This window comes from Lepeophtheirus salmonis, chromosome 7 (assembly GCF_016086655.4).
Source record: "Lepeophtheirus salmonis chromosome 7, UVic_Lsal_1.4, whole genome shotgun sequence".
Taxonomy (NCBI): domain Eukaryota; kingdom Metazoa; phylum Arthropoda; class Copepoda; order Siphonostomatoida; family Caligidae; genus Lepeophtheirus; species Lepeophtheirus salmonis.
The window spans coordinates 11415084-11429039 of record NC_052137.2 but is presented as its reverse complement, the minus strand read 5'-3'; the positions used below and the strand labels follow the sequence as shown (position 1 = coordinate 11429039).

Genomic DNA, 13956 nt, shown 5'->3' with positions numbered 1-13956 from the left:
AAGTACACCCTGGCTCCTGATTGTACATATAGGTTAAGTACTCGGCCAACATACAGTTTAAACTCTACCACTGCCGTGTTTCTAGCCACCACGGGATCCTTCTAATATTCTACTATACACCTCTACGACCACGGGCTGCTGGTCCCTGAGGAAGGTTAAATTTATCTACCACTGCCGTGTTTCTAGCCACCACGGGTACACCCTACGACCACGGGTTGGAAGCTGCTGGTCCCTGAGGAAGGTTAAATTTCTCTACCACACCTTCCATGAACATCAAAGAACCTTCCTAATACCCCAAAATACACCCCGGCATTCAGATTGTAAAGGTGAAGTACCCGACCTCAAGTCAGCTTAAACTGCACCGCTACCCCATTTCTAAGCATTAAGAACCCCTTCCAATATACTATAATACAACATCGCCATCAGTTAAATAAGGAGAACTATTTGGGTGTGCAAATTCCTTTACATGAGAAAATCCGTCAAATGGCAAGAATTATACAATAACAAATTGTGAATTTTACACAAAGATAACGCACCATCACACAGAGCCACGATTATGAGCGAATTCATAGTCAAACACGCAATAAATACAATCGATCAACCAATATATTCACACGATTTAGCTCTGTGTGACTTTTTTGTTCCCCAAACTTAATTTGCTACTCCGTGAAATCCGTTTTGAGTCTATTGAATCCTTAAAACAAAATTCGTGTAAGGAGCTTATGACTATGCTAAAAATTGCCTATAAAAAATGTTTCGAGGATTGGAAAAAACTTGGCATATATGTATTCCATCCAATTGAAATTACTTTGAAGGCGAAATAATAAACTTGAATTATTAAATTTGAAATTTGTGTTTTATTTAAAAATTCCCTGCACTTTTTTACATAATTTGGAATACATCCCTACCCACGGGTTGTGGGCTGCTAGTCCCTAGTAGGTTTAAATTCTTCCACAGCCACTTTCTGAGCATCAAAGAACCCGCTTAACATCCAAAATACACTCCAGCCCTCAGTTTGTACGCATAACACAATTAAATACCATTTAAAGGCCTCTATGGGCCCTAAGACCAAAAAAAATCACCAAAATCCATCACCAAATCCGTTTCTGGAACCATAAAAACATACATAAAAAATTTCAGCAAAATCCAACCATTTTTCGGTCATGATTAAAGGTCATACAGACACACAGACATTCAAATGTAATATATAGATATATTTTTCTTAAGAAGTCGGAAGTTTTCTTGTTAATATTTAAATTGTGGCCAAGGTCGCATTTGTGGGAGGATTTACTTGAAATTTGACTTGAATTATACGTATGAATATAAAAGAAGAGCTCATTTAATGTATCTGCACCAATCACAGCCTGTATCCAGAACCGGAAGGAGGTGCAGGCGTTAACAAGATATTTCTTCGGCATGTTGGTCATTGTCTCCTTGATGCCATTAGATATTCGATTTGCTTTAGATTCAAGTTAGACCCAGACAAAAAAATCATTCCATAAAAAATTCATTAATGCACGCAAGCAACGATTTAATCTAAACGCCTTATATTCATAATTATCGTAGAGAACATAACCAATAAATAAATATTTTTTGATTTAACGATTGCCTAAATTATATCGTTCGCTGTAAAAAAAAATCTACAAAATACACAATTCAAATTCAAAAAATACACATGGTATATGTGTGGAATGAATTCTATATTTTTTCATAGAACAAATTACCTGTTTAAAATTATTCTCACATAAAAGTTACTCAAATATCATTTAGTTTATCTGTAGAGTAGCCTTCATAAAAGAAATTTACTTAAAGGATATAAAAGAGTACCTTTGAATAAAATATTCAATTGAGTTTTAAGTCAATTGATATAATTGAAATTCAGTGAGAAAAGGAAATTCAGTGAGAAAAGGAAATGTAGTATTTCAGTATTCAAATAATTTATTTATGTGCATTAAACCATAGATTATTTAACATCTCAATGAACACAAGCCACGCAACTTTATTATCCGAACTTTTAAAATTTATAAGGAATAATTTTTTATTCAATAACAATTGTAGAAGAGAAGATCTTACTAAAATGTGATGAATCATGAACACGGCGATAGGTACTTATCCAAACGTATATTGGAAACCCTCATTTGTGATCTAAGTAATCAATCTTGAGAAAGATTTTGTCGAAAAATTTCCTTTTTTGGTGGTGAAACATGAAAAAGTCCTTCAAAAGCAATGATCAAGTATGATTCAATTCTGTCGAAGAAAGTGTTAATTTTTAACACAGGATTTCATTTTTTTTTCCTTTTAGGTCTAACTTTTAATTGCAAATTGCCTTAATTAGTGAGTATGGAGGAAGGACCTCGAAGGATAACATTTTTTTAAGGAATATCTTTAACATAGTTATGAGATTTCAGTTCCTTCGAATTGCATCATATTTCTCTTGTATTGGAGAAGAGTGTGTCTTGAAGAACCTGTTTTCATCAAAAAATGACTTCACCTTAATTAATTCATGTCTCACCTCTTGTATTAGGATTTGATCTCCCTTTTCTAATTCATTAAAAGTGTTGAAAATAGTGTTTCTGATTTGATTTCCTACATAATTATGCATGTGGTTCATTTTTGAATAGTTTATTGTCGGGGATGCCTCATCCTTCCCTATACATATTTAGACGATATCTGCTTGAATATTTACCTTTAACCTCCAAAATTTTAAACTTATATTATGGGTGCATAGCCTAAGTGGGGATTACTCAACATGTTGAGCATGAATTAGTCCATATTTTGCCTATTTAAATGCCCCTACTCAAATTGAAGACACCATTTTAAAGTTGGGTTGATATTTCATTCATTTTTGATAATTTATTGTGACAGCAAGTTCAAGTTTTACTTCCTGATATTTAAGCATTTCCTTATATTTGGATATATATTTGTAATAACTCATGACTACATTTATCACTCCATGTTGAGTAATTCACCAATAAAGTAACAAATAAACTTATTTCTTGTTGATTTCTATAATTATTATTTTTATTTGAAAATCCTATCATGTATTGCTCGAAAATATATAATATATATTTCATAAAAATTAATTGGCCTCGATCGGAGAAGGTTTTTATTGTAGCTATTTATTATAATAATTGCATCTTATTCGTTAACGTCCTCATAATTAGTCTTAAAAAAAGCAAGTAAATTTAAAACTTTTCTACATGTATTTATTCTCTCTGCAACCACCAATAACTGAATTCATTGATAAAAACCTTATTCACAGTATTTCACATTTGATATTTAAAATCTCTTTGCATTATTACACTAATATAATAAATGGACAACCCAAAATGAATTAAAACAAGTTATGAATTATTAATTAAATAAAAATATAGTTATTTAATCAAAATAATAATTTATTATCTTTTCAAAAAGAGATCTATCATTTCAAGAAATATTTTTTTGAAACTATTAATTAGATATTAAGTCGGGAAAAAAGTAATATCGTATTGCCTGCTTTTTTTTTAGATTAAGTATATTTTATTCATTATTGGTCACAATGGATCATATGATAGGATGTTGTGAAGGTGGGAGTGTATGCTACAAACATGCTACATGTGAAAATTATTTGCCAATAGGGACAAGGACTTTCTAAGAGAAGGGCATTATGAAGTTGGATTCTTATTGGTAACAAGTTATCAAACAGAACGGAGCATATTTGATACAAATATCGGAGGATTGTAACACTTCTTATAAACATTAAAATAAAGCAAACAATACGAAATTACTTTTTCCCCTCAACTATTATATTTATATATTTTCCCCAAGCAATTTACAAAACCTTTTAAGAGAAAGCAAACGATTATATTCATCTTTCATGCAATCCGTTGGCTTACTTCTTTTACCTACAAACAAAAAAATCTCTTTCTTATTTTAACTTCCTCCTCTTCAATAATGAATGAATAACTTAACCAAAGTTACTTTATTGAGTTATGCTTTTTTTTAGCGTTGTTTTCTATGAATGTATGTTTGATACGAACTTCCTTTCTTTCTCTTCTAGGAGATGAGAAAGGGAAGGATATTTTTGTGGAGAAATCCATCAAGTGTTAAAGAAGCAAATAATAGTATTAACATTATTATAATGATAATGGATGATAATAATCTTTTTAGAGTAACTCTTCCGTTGTATAAATGCCGGTTCTGCATAATTGAAGCTACAACAACAATAAATAACCATTCTTCAAGAAGGGTTTTAGGGATAGGGACACTAAGGTTAAGCGTTCCAGGCCCAGGCTTACCTTGGCTTTTGCCGGATATAACTTAGTAAGAATATAAATACAAATACACATGAAGAAGACATTTTTATGATAATATGAAGAAAAAGGGCTTGACCTAAGCCATTAAGAATGGAAGAGTATGTATTCCAGTAAATGGATACCCTAAAAGCCATATCTACCCAGTTGAACATTACAGGTGCATGAAAAGATCAAAGAACTGTAGTGTCATTTTTCCCACTATTTTAATAATATATTTCATTTGTTATGTGCTTTAAAAATGAGAGATGCGCCATTTTGTAGTGATTCTAATCAAGACAATTTTAGAGAAGTTAGAAAAGAAATAACCAAAAATCACCATAATAACGCCTATCATTTGACGAGAGCAGATAAGCTGGCATGGTGTTTCTTTAGATCAGCTACAAGTAGCTGTGGCAAAGGAGGAAGAGGAAATGGAAACAAACAAGGATATAGGCAAGAATTACACCGATGACGATCCTCAATTCTACTCTGAGACAAACAAGGACTTACAATTTAAAGTCAGCAAAAATTTTTCAGTATTACTCTCCGTCTTTTATGAGCATACGCGCAAATGTTCAATCTGTTTTCTAATATACCGATGATTGGTTGTAAGGGGAAGTTTACTACACAGGAATTAAATAATAATGGTGACAGTTTAGGTAAAGAAAATTCACTCTTCAGTTTGCCAACACATGAGCTAAAATACGGCAGACTTTCAATACTACCGATTCGCCATGCCATCTAAACGAAGAATCTAAGGACGAATGTATTCTTTTCGTGCTACTTTCTTGGTTGTTGTTGGGGAGCAGGAAGTTAAGAAAAATAAATAATGGCTGATGCACTGTTTGCCTTGTTTTTCAAACATTTGTTGTGTTAAATAATAAGAATAATACCTTTGGTAGTTTTTTCATGTTGATAAGAATTTGAACCCTATTAAGCCCCATTCCTGCTCAAACTGAAAGTGGTCTTTTTACTATCAATCAAAGTACATTTATAAGAAAAAGCCTTGCTAGGTGACGTTTGATACGTCAAAGATAATGGAAATGTATCTATAGATTATATGAAAATATCTTTAGTCAAAAAGTTATGACCACATTAGAGGCTTTCTATTCTTGTAAATGTATATATAAAGCAAGAAAATATCAAAAAATAAATGATTTTCCTTGTCGAAAATCTTTTCTAAGCCAATGAATAGTCTGTAGCTTCTATACATACATACATGAGCTATGTGCTTCAATATTCAATTCTTTATTGTACAATTTACAATCCTGGCTTTCATTTATGAGAATCTCATATAGGAATACAAAAAAAAAAAACATTTACAAATTGATTGAGATGTATGTATAGGAAATGTATTATACATTGTCCAATCCATTCTAAGGGCATTACTTATGTAAATTAGGTCTTGATATATACCTAAATTCAGACATATTTTATAGGTAGGTACATAAATGTCTATAATATAAGATTTTTCATTTATTTTTTACATTTTTTGGGATATAAACATTTAGATGACATTTGATTAATGCAAAATCAAGAAGGAAATTTATTTTGAAGAAAAAAGAAGGATTTTCACTATTGATTAAACTTTTTTATTTCATTTTCCAAAAGGATTACATTGAACGCATGAAATAAACAATTTGAAATTGACAAAGATCCAAAGCTTTTTTCCTTTCAGCTGATTTCATGAGTTGATTGTTATATATTTTAAGGCAGGTGACTAAGCATATAATGAACTCAAAAGTATTTACTTTTGTATTAATTGAAATAAATTAAGGACTTGAATTCAATACAAAGGATAGTATACGGGTGAGTTGTACTATTAAGTGTCAAAAAACACTTGGAGTGGATGCAAAAGCTTTACGGGTAGGAAAATGTACAAGAGAGATAATTGTGTGCTTCACTCTAATCTTTTCATGTTTTTGATATACCATAAATTATGTAATATGTTTAACTCCAACTCGAATCTTTTGTAAAATATATTCTCTCAATGAACATTGAACATAATAAAAAAAGATTGCTGAGCCATAAAAACTTATTTTATATGTAGCTGTGTAAATAATTACATATATCCCAGTCAATCAATCTCCAAAATAATTCCGATATGCTTCATTTTTTATAATCCTATTACTTATTGTTCTAGAACTACTTTCTCATAAAAAACATTTTCAATATTACATATAACAATCCTTAGAAGTATTACATAAAATTGGTTATATTCTACAGGGTACTGCAGGGTAGTGAAGGTAAATATGGACCATCTTTGACTACATCCTAAAAAAATAAGGAAAACATTTAGCTCGGTTAAATTGAAATTGAGAATTTAAGCGTTGATTTTAAAAATTGTTGTGTAACTTTTAATTCAAAACAAATATTAACAATTGGGGAGACCTGTTCGATACGATCATCGAAGTTCCTTGCACGGGATACAGTCCAACGTACATGAAGAAGATACTCGGATATCCCAAGAATACAGTCTACTACTGCTAGAAGGAGAAAGGCATAAATAATAAAATCCCACAATCCTGTAACAAAACGCACTCCTATATTCCTCAGACCCTTGACGCGTTCCTTGAAGTTATCTCCTGGGACTCCCATTAACGTTCTTGACAAAAAGCGCACAAGGAAGCCGTTCAAGAGTGTCCAGGGCCATAAGCTCTGATCTGAGGATTAATTCATACCGCCTCTAGAAAATAAATATCCTATAGACAAAATGAAGGCCTCCGGCTGCCCACGGAAGAAAATCCCTGAAATATTTGTAGTCCCATGCCAAACAAATAATCTTTTATGACGAGGAGAATTAATATAACTAGTGACAGATCCAATAGAACTAGAACGACAGATGATTGGCCACTGAGATTTTTAATGTCCTCCACCCGATCTTCTTTGAGCCAAATGAGGGGGTGTGAGCTGACAGGTACTGTGAACTCCTGTCTGACCAAATGATACTTTGGATGAAAGCTGAAGCCAATGGTGTTGAGTTCCTGTTTCAAAAAGACTTGATCCATACCACAAGGCCCGCTCGACACAAAGCTTATTGAAAGAAGGGAATATGTATTTTCTTGGGGCCACAGGCTTGGCCCGCTAACTTCCCTGATATGAGAAGCATGGATAATTTTTTAGAGGAGTTAAAGAAAAAGGTCTCAGCCAATTCACACAGCACCATCGACTCCTTGAAGGTATCCACCCTCAAGTACTGGGACAAAGTTTATCCCGTGGACGTCGTCTATACCTGCAAATCCTTTAGCCCTTGTATCAACCGAAGAATTGGAGAAGCTGGCGGACATCCTGAATGAATTCTTCTTTTATATGATTTGAACATGTAAATATAATTTCAAATCTCTATTTCATTCCCTCATTTATCAGCCAGCAGTTAAAAATGGTCCGACTTTAGCTGAATGATCTTGTATACAAATTAGATATTGATAGCGTAAGGAAGTAAAACGTCGACTGTTATTTAATGTTTATTTTTTCATTAATATGAAAATGTTCAGGTATTATTTTAATAAAAAGGACATTGCAGCAGTTTAGTACAGCACATTCTTCCCGTAAAACCCCTTTTTAAAACAAGAGTCACGAAATAAATTACCTGAAACATTTCACATCAATTTTTTTCTTTTTTTCCCCCGCAGAAAAAAACATTACTTTTTTATCTTACGACACAGGTTGGCGACAGTTGAATTTTAGGAGCACCAGTCACATAGTAGCTGGCCAAAACTCTTATTGAAGCCGCTGAAAATTAGTCACAGTCACAATGAAACATTGGTTAATACCAAACAAATCGAGGAGGCCACAGAAACAGAACAGGGTTGGGAAGAAGCTGATGTTACCTGAGCTTAACAAGCTAGCAGAGATTGAGATTCAAGTGGAAGTAGAAATGCAAGTGGAGCAGGTCAGGGGAGGTAGAGAGCAGACCCCGTCCTCATGTGCATCGATCTTAGGCAGAGGTGGATACCTCCGTGGCAATATCCATCACCTGTTTGAGCAGAACACCAAAGATCGAAAATATAGAGAGGAATTGATCCAGTATGGCTTTACATGTTTCATAATTAACGAATGACAACCTCCCAATGTGTTATATACAGTGAGATACTGGCACATGAGACCTTCAAGCCGACAAAAATGCTCCGACACTTGAAAACCAAGCATCTGGTACTCGCTGATAAACCTTTTCTGCAGAAAGGAGCGAGAGTTAAGAGGCCAAAAGCAAGTCCTTACTGACCAAATAATAATCCCAGCCATAGCTGAAAGGGCATCACATGAGGTGGCATATTTAATTGTGCAGGCTAAAAAGCCAAACACAATTGGCAAAACCTGATATAAACCTGCTATTATAGCTATGAGTCGGGCCATCCATAGGGATAAATTAGCCGTGAGCTCTAATCAGTGCTGCTGTCAAAAGGGAGTATTGCATGACATATCACAGACATGGCCAAGGACATAATGTATCAGCTGGTGGACGAAAGAAGTAAAATATGCTTTACAACTAGATGAATCGATAGATATATCCAACTCTGTCTAGCTGCTTGTTTTTATCAGATACAGCTTTGACGTAAAGCTAATAGAGGACATGCTATTTTCTTCCCGACTGGAGGGAACGTCACAGGTGAGGACATTCTTTAAAAGCTTGACAACAATCAAAGAGAAGATGGACTATATCGGGAAAGTAGCATCGTTGTGTGTACCGAAGGGGCTGGAGCGATACTGGAAAAAAAGAAAGAACTGAAAGCAAGAGTATTACAAGTGGCACTGCAATTCAATTTCACAAATTGGATGATTCAGAGGGAATTGTTTGGCAGCAAAACGCTTGAACCAGACCTTAAGCATGCTTAATAATCTTACTAATATATATTTTAGTTGGCAAAATATTAAAACCAAACATGAGAACAGGTCTTACTGGAGACGGACACAGATACTCGGCACAAACCACCAGTAGATTTTGCTCTGTTCAAGAAACTACGTCGTTTGTCGCTTATGTCTTAGCAGCTGTAACCATCAAGACTCTATTTTTTACTGCTTCAACTATTAAAAAGAAGTCAGTCACTGATCAGTGCGTCGATGGAGTGAGTGGGCCCCTTAGCCTGCATGCATTGTCTGGGAGAAAAGAAACGCACGTACGCACGCAAAGTGCATGTGCGTCGGTGTACACATCTTTAGGTAATTTTTTATGACTACAGAGACTGTTGCACGGCCTAATTGTCGCTTTTTAGCAAGAACGTTAATCGGAGTCCCACGAGGTGCTTTCACGGACCGTTAAGGGCTACAAGAAATATGGGAGTGATTTTTTTATCAGTAAGGGCTTCTCGTACTTCCTCTTATATGTCACCTCTCCTTTTCAGCGGTTGCAGACTGGTTTCTTTGGATACCCCATCATCTTCTTCATGAACACTGGGTTGTATCCTTTACAAGCTAATTCGATGATGTAGTACTTCAAGGTCTCCCCATTGTAAATATATGTTTTGAGTTAAAATTTGTGTTGCGTCTTGACGAGGGAGAGACACAAGCTTATTTATAATAGGAGAGATCCAGGATGACCGAGAGAAATGAGGAGAAGAATTCACGTGGAGGAATAATGTAACACTGTTTATAAGATCATGTGTATTCTAACTATACTCTAATATATTTACAAAAGACGAGACTATTTATAATACGTAAAACACAGTACTTATAATACATAGACGAATATACAAGAAGATAAAAACATGTAAGAAAATATTAAATACATAAAATCACCCCCCAAGCACCAAATCCATGGCGGTGCTTAAACAGGTTCCTCTCCATGAACAGCAGCCTATAGATCCGCTCCATCCATGTCCAGGCGCGGACAAAACATTCTTCCTTGTACTGCAAAACTTTATCTCCATAGACGTGCCGTGCTCTCAGCACGCGCACCGGAGAAAGGAGGACAATACTCCTCATAAAGGTTTTAAGGACCCGAGCACCTTGCTCGTCCCTGGGAGAAATAACATTCACCCTTGTTGAGGTTTTAAGGACCTAAGCACCCTGCTCGTCCCTGGGAGAAATAACATTCACCCTTGTTGAGGTTTTAAGGACCCGAGCACCCTGCTCGTCCCTGGGAGACATCTTGCTCGATGTACCCTCATCCAACTCGGGATGATCCAGAAGAGAGACCGTTCCACATCCATTAACCAATGATGTGAACGGGAGAGTAGGAACAGTAGAGAACCAAAATTGCGTAGGAATAAATCCATTTTTAATTATGTGGTCCCTGACCCGGACACACACTTCACTTCTTGAAAGTGACCAAGGTTCTCTTCCTTCCTCCACGAGGCCCAAACATAGGCACAGTCCATATTGCTCCGCCTTCCGCAGACGAACGAGCGTTCTCCCCATCGACGAAAAAGGGCTACCCAACTCCAACAGGGCTAGCTTCGCCGACGATCCCACAGTAGGGAGGTCACGTGATCCTGATCCCATCCTCGTCACCAATGTTGCGTCTTGACGAACGCGAGTGTCAAACTTATTTATAAAGTAGAGAGATCCAGGATGACCGGGAGAGATGAGAGGAGAATTCACGTGGAGGAATGAAACTACACAGTTTATATGATCATGTGTCTTCTAACTATACTGTAATATATTTACAAAAGACGAGACTATTTATAATACGTAAAACACAGTACTTATAATACATAGACGAATATACAAGAAGATAAAAACATGTAAGGAAATATTAAATACATAACAATTTGCAACTAACTTAAAGCTAATGTCAAAACTCTGACTTTAAATTTGAAATAACCAAGTTCAATGCTTTACTTATTTTCAGGATGTAGTTAACATGGTACGGATATACCAAAATGACCCTGTTAATTGTTAGTATACAAGCATATGCTTTATAAAAAACAGATACAATATTATGTACCTAAAAAATAAAAAAAATTCAGAGCACATAACTAAAATGGCTATAAATTACAATTAGATACATTTTTAATTGTTCAACCCAGATAATTAATTTGTTTTTCATCATTCACTTTATTTTTGAGGTCAATATGTAATCCTAAAATACAAGGGATGAAACCATTGATATGTTTGAAGAAAAAAACTATATTATCGTAAACATCCTACAATAAAAGAAATGTCGATTTTATTCATGTAGGAAAACATTTGCAACTAATCTTTAAAACCCTTGTATATACTTGATTCAGATTCATCTAATTAAATGTTGCTGTGTTTTTTGAGGGGAGTAAAGGGATTTTTTAGTTATTTCATTGCATATTCTTGTTTTTGAACCAGAAGGATCAGAAAATTATATCTTCTAGCTAATAAAAATTACAATTGATAATATTCAAAAAAGACGTCAAAAAAGTAGACTCACAGCACTTTTTTTTTATTTTAGTTAGCATGCTCTTAATCCCCCAAAAGTTGATTTCTGATGTCGACAAAGGATAGAGATAACTGATAATAAATTACTTACACATATTTTACTTATCGAGAGGTTATATAATTACAAAGAAATGGGTAAATTGTAAAAGATTGTTCGCATGTCATACTTTCTCTTTCTATCTTGAAATAGAAGGTAATTTGTCAGCGGATAATTCATATTTAATTATCACTTACTTTTAAAAAATAAAGAAATAAATTTACAAAACGAACAATTTATTATTAATGTAGGAAGAGAAAGATCTCAAATTAATCGAGATATTTGAAGTCGTAGGACTTTGCTGGATCATGAAAGTAAATGGAAGGTGTCTTTATGAGAAGGAAGTTGTGAGTTTATCTATTATGAAACATTTGGGGAGGGGTGGGACGGAGGGATGAAGCCAAAGTAAAGTCATCTGACTTTATTTTGTACCTAGCATCTATTACATTATAATTGCGGGATGAACGTAATAGTTATCATAGAGGTTTCTATGTCATCAAATCCATTAACTTTTGAAACGGAACATTTCTATACATATACATAAATAGAAATATACAGTACAAACAACAATGATTGTTTAATCCTACGTAGAAACCTATTCAAATAATTTTCAATGATTGAGTCGAGATCCCTCTCCTCCGACTCCAATAATATTTCTCCACTATGCTATGTTATTTTTATCTTATTAAAAGATAGGGAGGATTGAATTTCAGCTACCTCCTGCTTTTAATTTCGAGGTACAAAGAGAAGGTATGACGTGTGTGCAAACTTATAAAATGTACCCAAAATTATAATATGTTGTTAGATGGCTAAACCATCAATTATTACGTCATTCTATTCACTCAGATGTAATAATTAATTGGCCGTACTCACGACTTGTATTACAGCATATTTTCTCTTCAACAGTTTTCATAAGTTAACTCTTTCTGAGAGAGAAAAAAAAGTGAACTCTTGCTGATTTATAACAGCTGATTCTTAGTTTTTTTTTTGACAGAGATTCAAATAATATGAAACACTGGTATGCTAAAAAAATAACCCGGCCATCCTTGATTGTTTAAAAAACTTTTGGAAGGAAAGCAGCTTAGTCGCCGTAAAATTTCATTAAATTAACTACTAGCAGCTATAATACGAAGGAAATAAACACAAAGCCCCCTCCGTACCTAACAATGATATGGGGAGAGATTAAAGGGATATCGATCCTCAATTCTACTCCAAACCTATCAAGAACTTACCCTTATAACTCTACAAAAAATTCTCGGAGTTATTCTTCGTCTTTCCCATACTAGTAATTACTTTAAACTTATTGTTCTCTCTTCAAGAATAAAAAAGTAATGATGACATCTTTGGTAAATCCAAATTCTTTACAGATACCAATTATAAAAAGAGCACAATATTAAAGATTCATATTTTTAAATCCCTGCGTATGGATTCAAAAGTATATCAATGAATGTTGGCTTACCCATAGGTAAATTAGAACGATAAAACTTCATATAGCTACCATAAGTGAGGTTTGAGAAAATAAAAAAGTTCATTGTGACTTGAACAGAAACAAAAACATTGACGATAGGGTATGATCTTGGTATTTCTTATACCTTTTATGTAAATATATACATTTGTTAACTGATGAGAACAAAAAATGACAGTTCTTATTCTTATTAATTTAGTGGGGGAGGGAGGACTTCAATAAGCTGAAAAATCCAAAATATAACTGATTCTATATATCGTCAGATTAATTTAAAATGATCCGTAAAGAAAGAAACTCTCGTTTTACAACAAACAATTAAGAAAAATTTAAGCTATTTTAATATCCCACCAAATATTTATATAGTAAAAATGTGAACTATAAACATACTTTTTACGATAAAAAAGTTCTTCCTATTTACTAATTAAAAGTATGTTTGATATATGTATTACATTTACTAAAAAAAGTTATACAAAACCCTATGGGATATAGTAATTACCTTGCTTTCCTGGGTGTATTTCTTTGTGTATATATATAGCTAAAACTCATAAAAAAATTAGACATGAAAAACATAAAAATGTGATAAAATCCGAATTTCTTTCAACTCGAGGCAAAAACTAATGAATAGAATATACGTAATAAAATTTTACAATTCTCTGTGAGCATTTAAAAAAAATATATAGAAATTTGTGCAATGGCATCATTTGTAGTCGTAGATATAGAAAATGAAAAAGGGAACAGTCTCTTATAAGGCTTTTGTGTTGTAACTTCTTACGCACCCTCCATAAAGCAATCAACAGTCTTTTTTTTTTTGTAAAAAATGACATACGAAAATGATT

The 13956-nt window shown here is 33.8% G+C and overlaps 1 protein-coding gene and 1 long non-coding RNA gene across 3 annotated transcripts in view; one reads left to right on the top strand and one right to left on the bottom strand.

The window, feature by feature from the left end:
* LOC121122169 (uncharacterized) overlaps positions 1–13956 on the top strand; it is a 312765-nt gene that overhangs the window by 119240 nt on the left and 179569 nt on the right. The gene's annotated exons all lie outside the window — the stretch shown is intronic.
* LOC139906057 (uncharacterized) lies at positions 9858–10711 on the bottom strand. Its single transcript, XR_011781256.1, has 2 exons — positions 10329–10711; positions 9858–10268 (listed from the first exon to the last, which is right to left on the bottom strand). It is a non-coding gene; the product is annotated as an uncharacterized lncRNA (long non-coding RNA).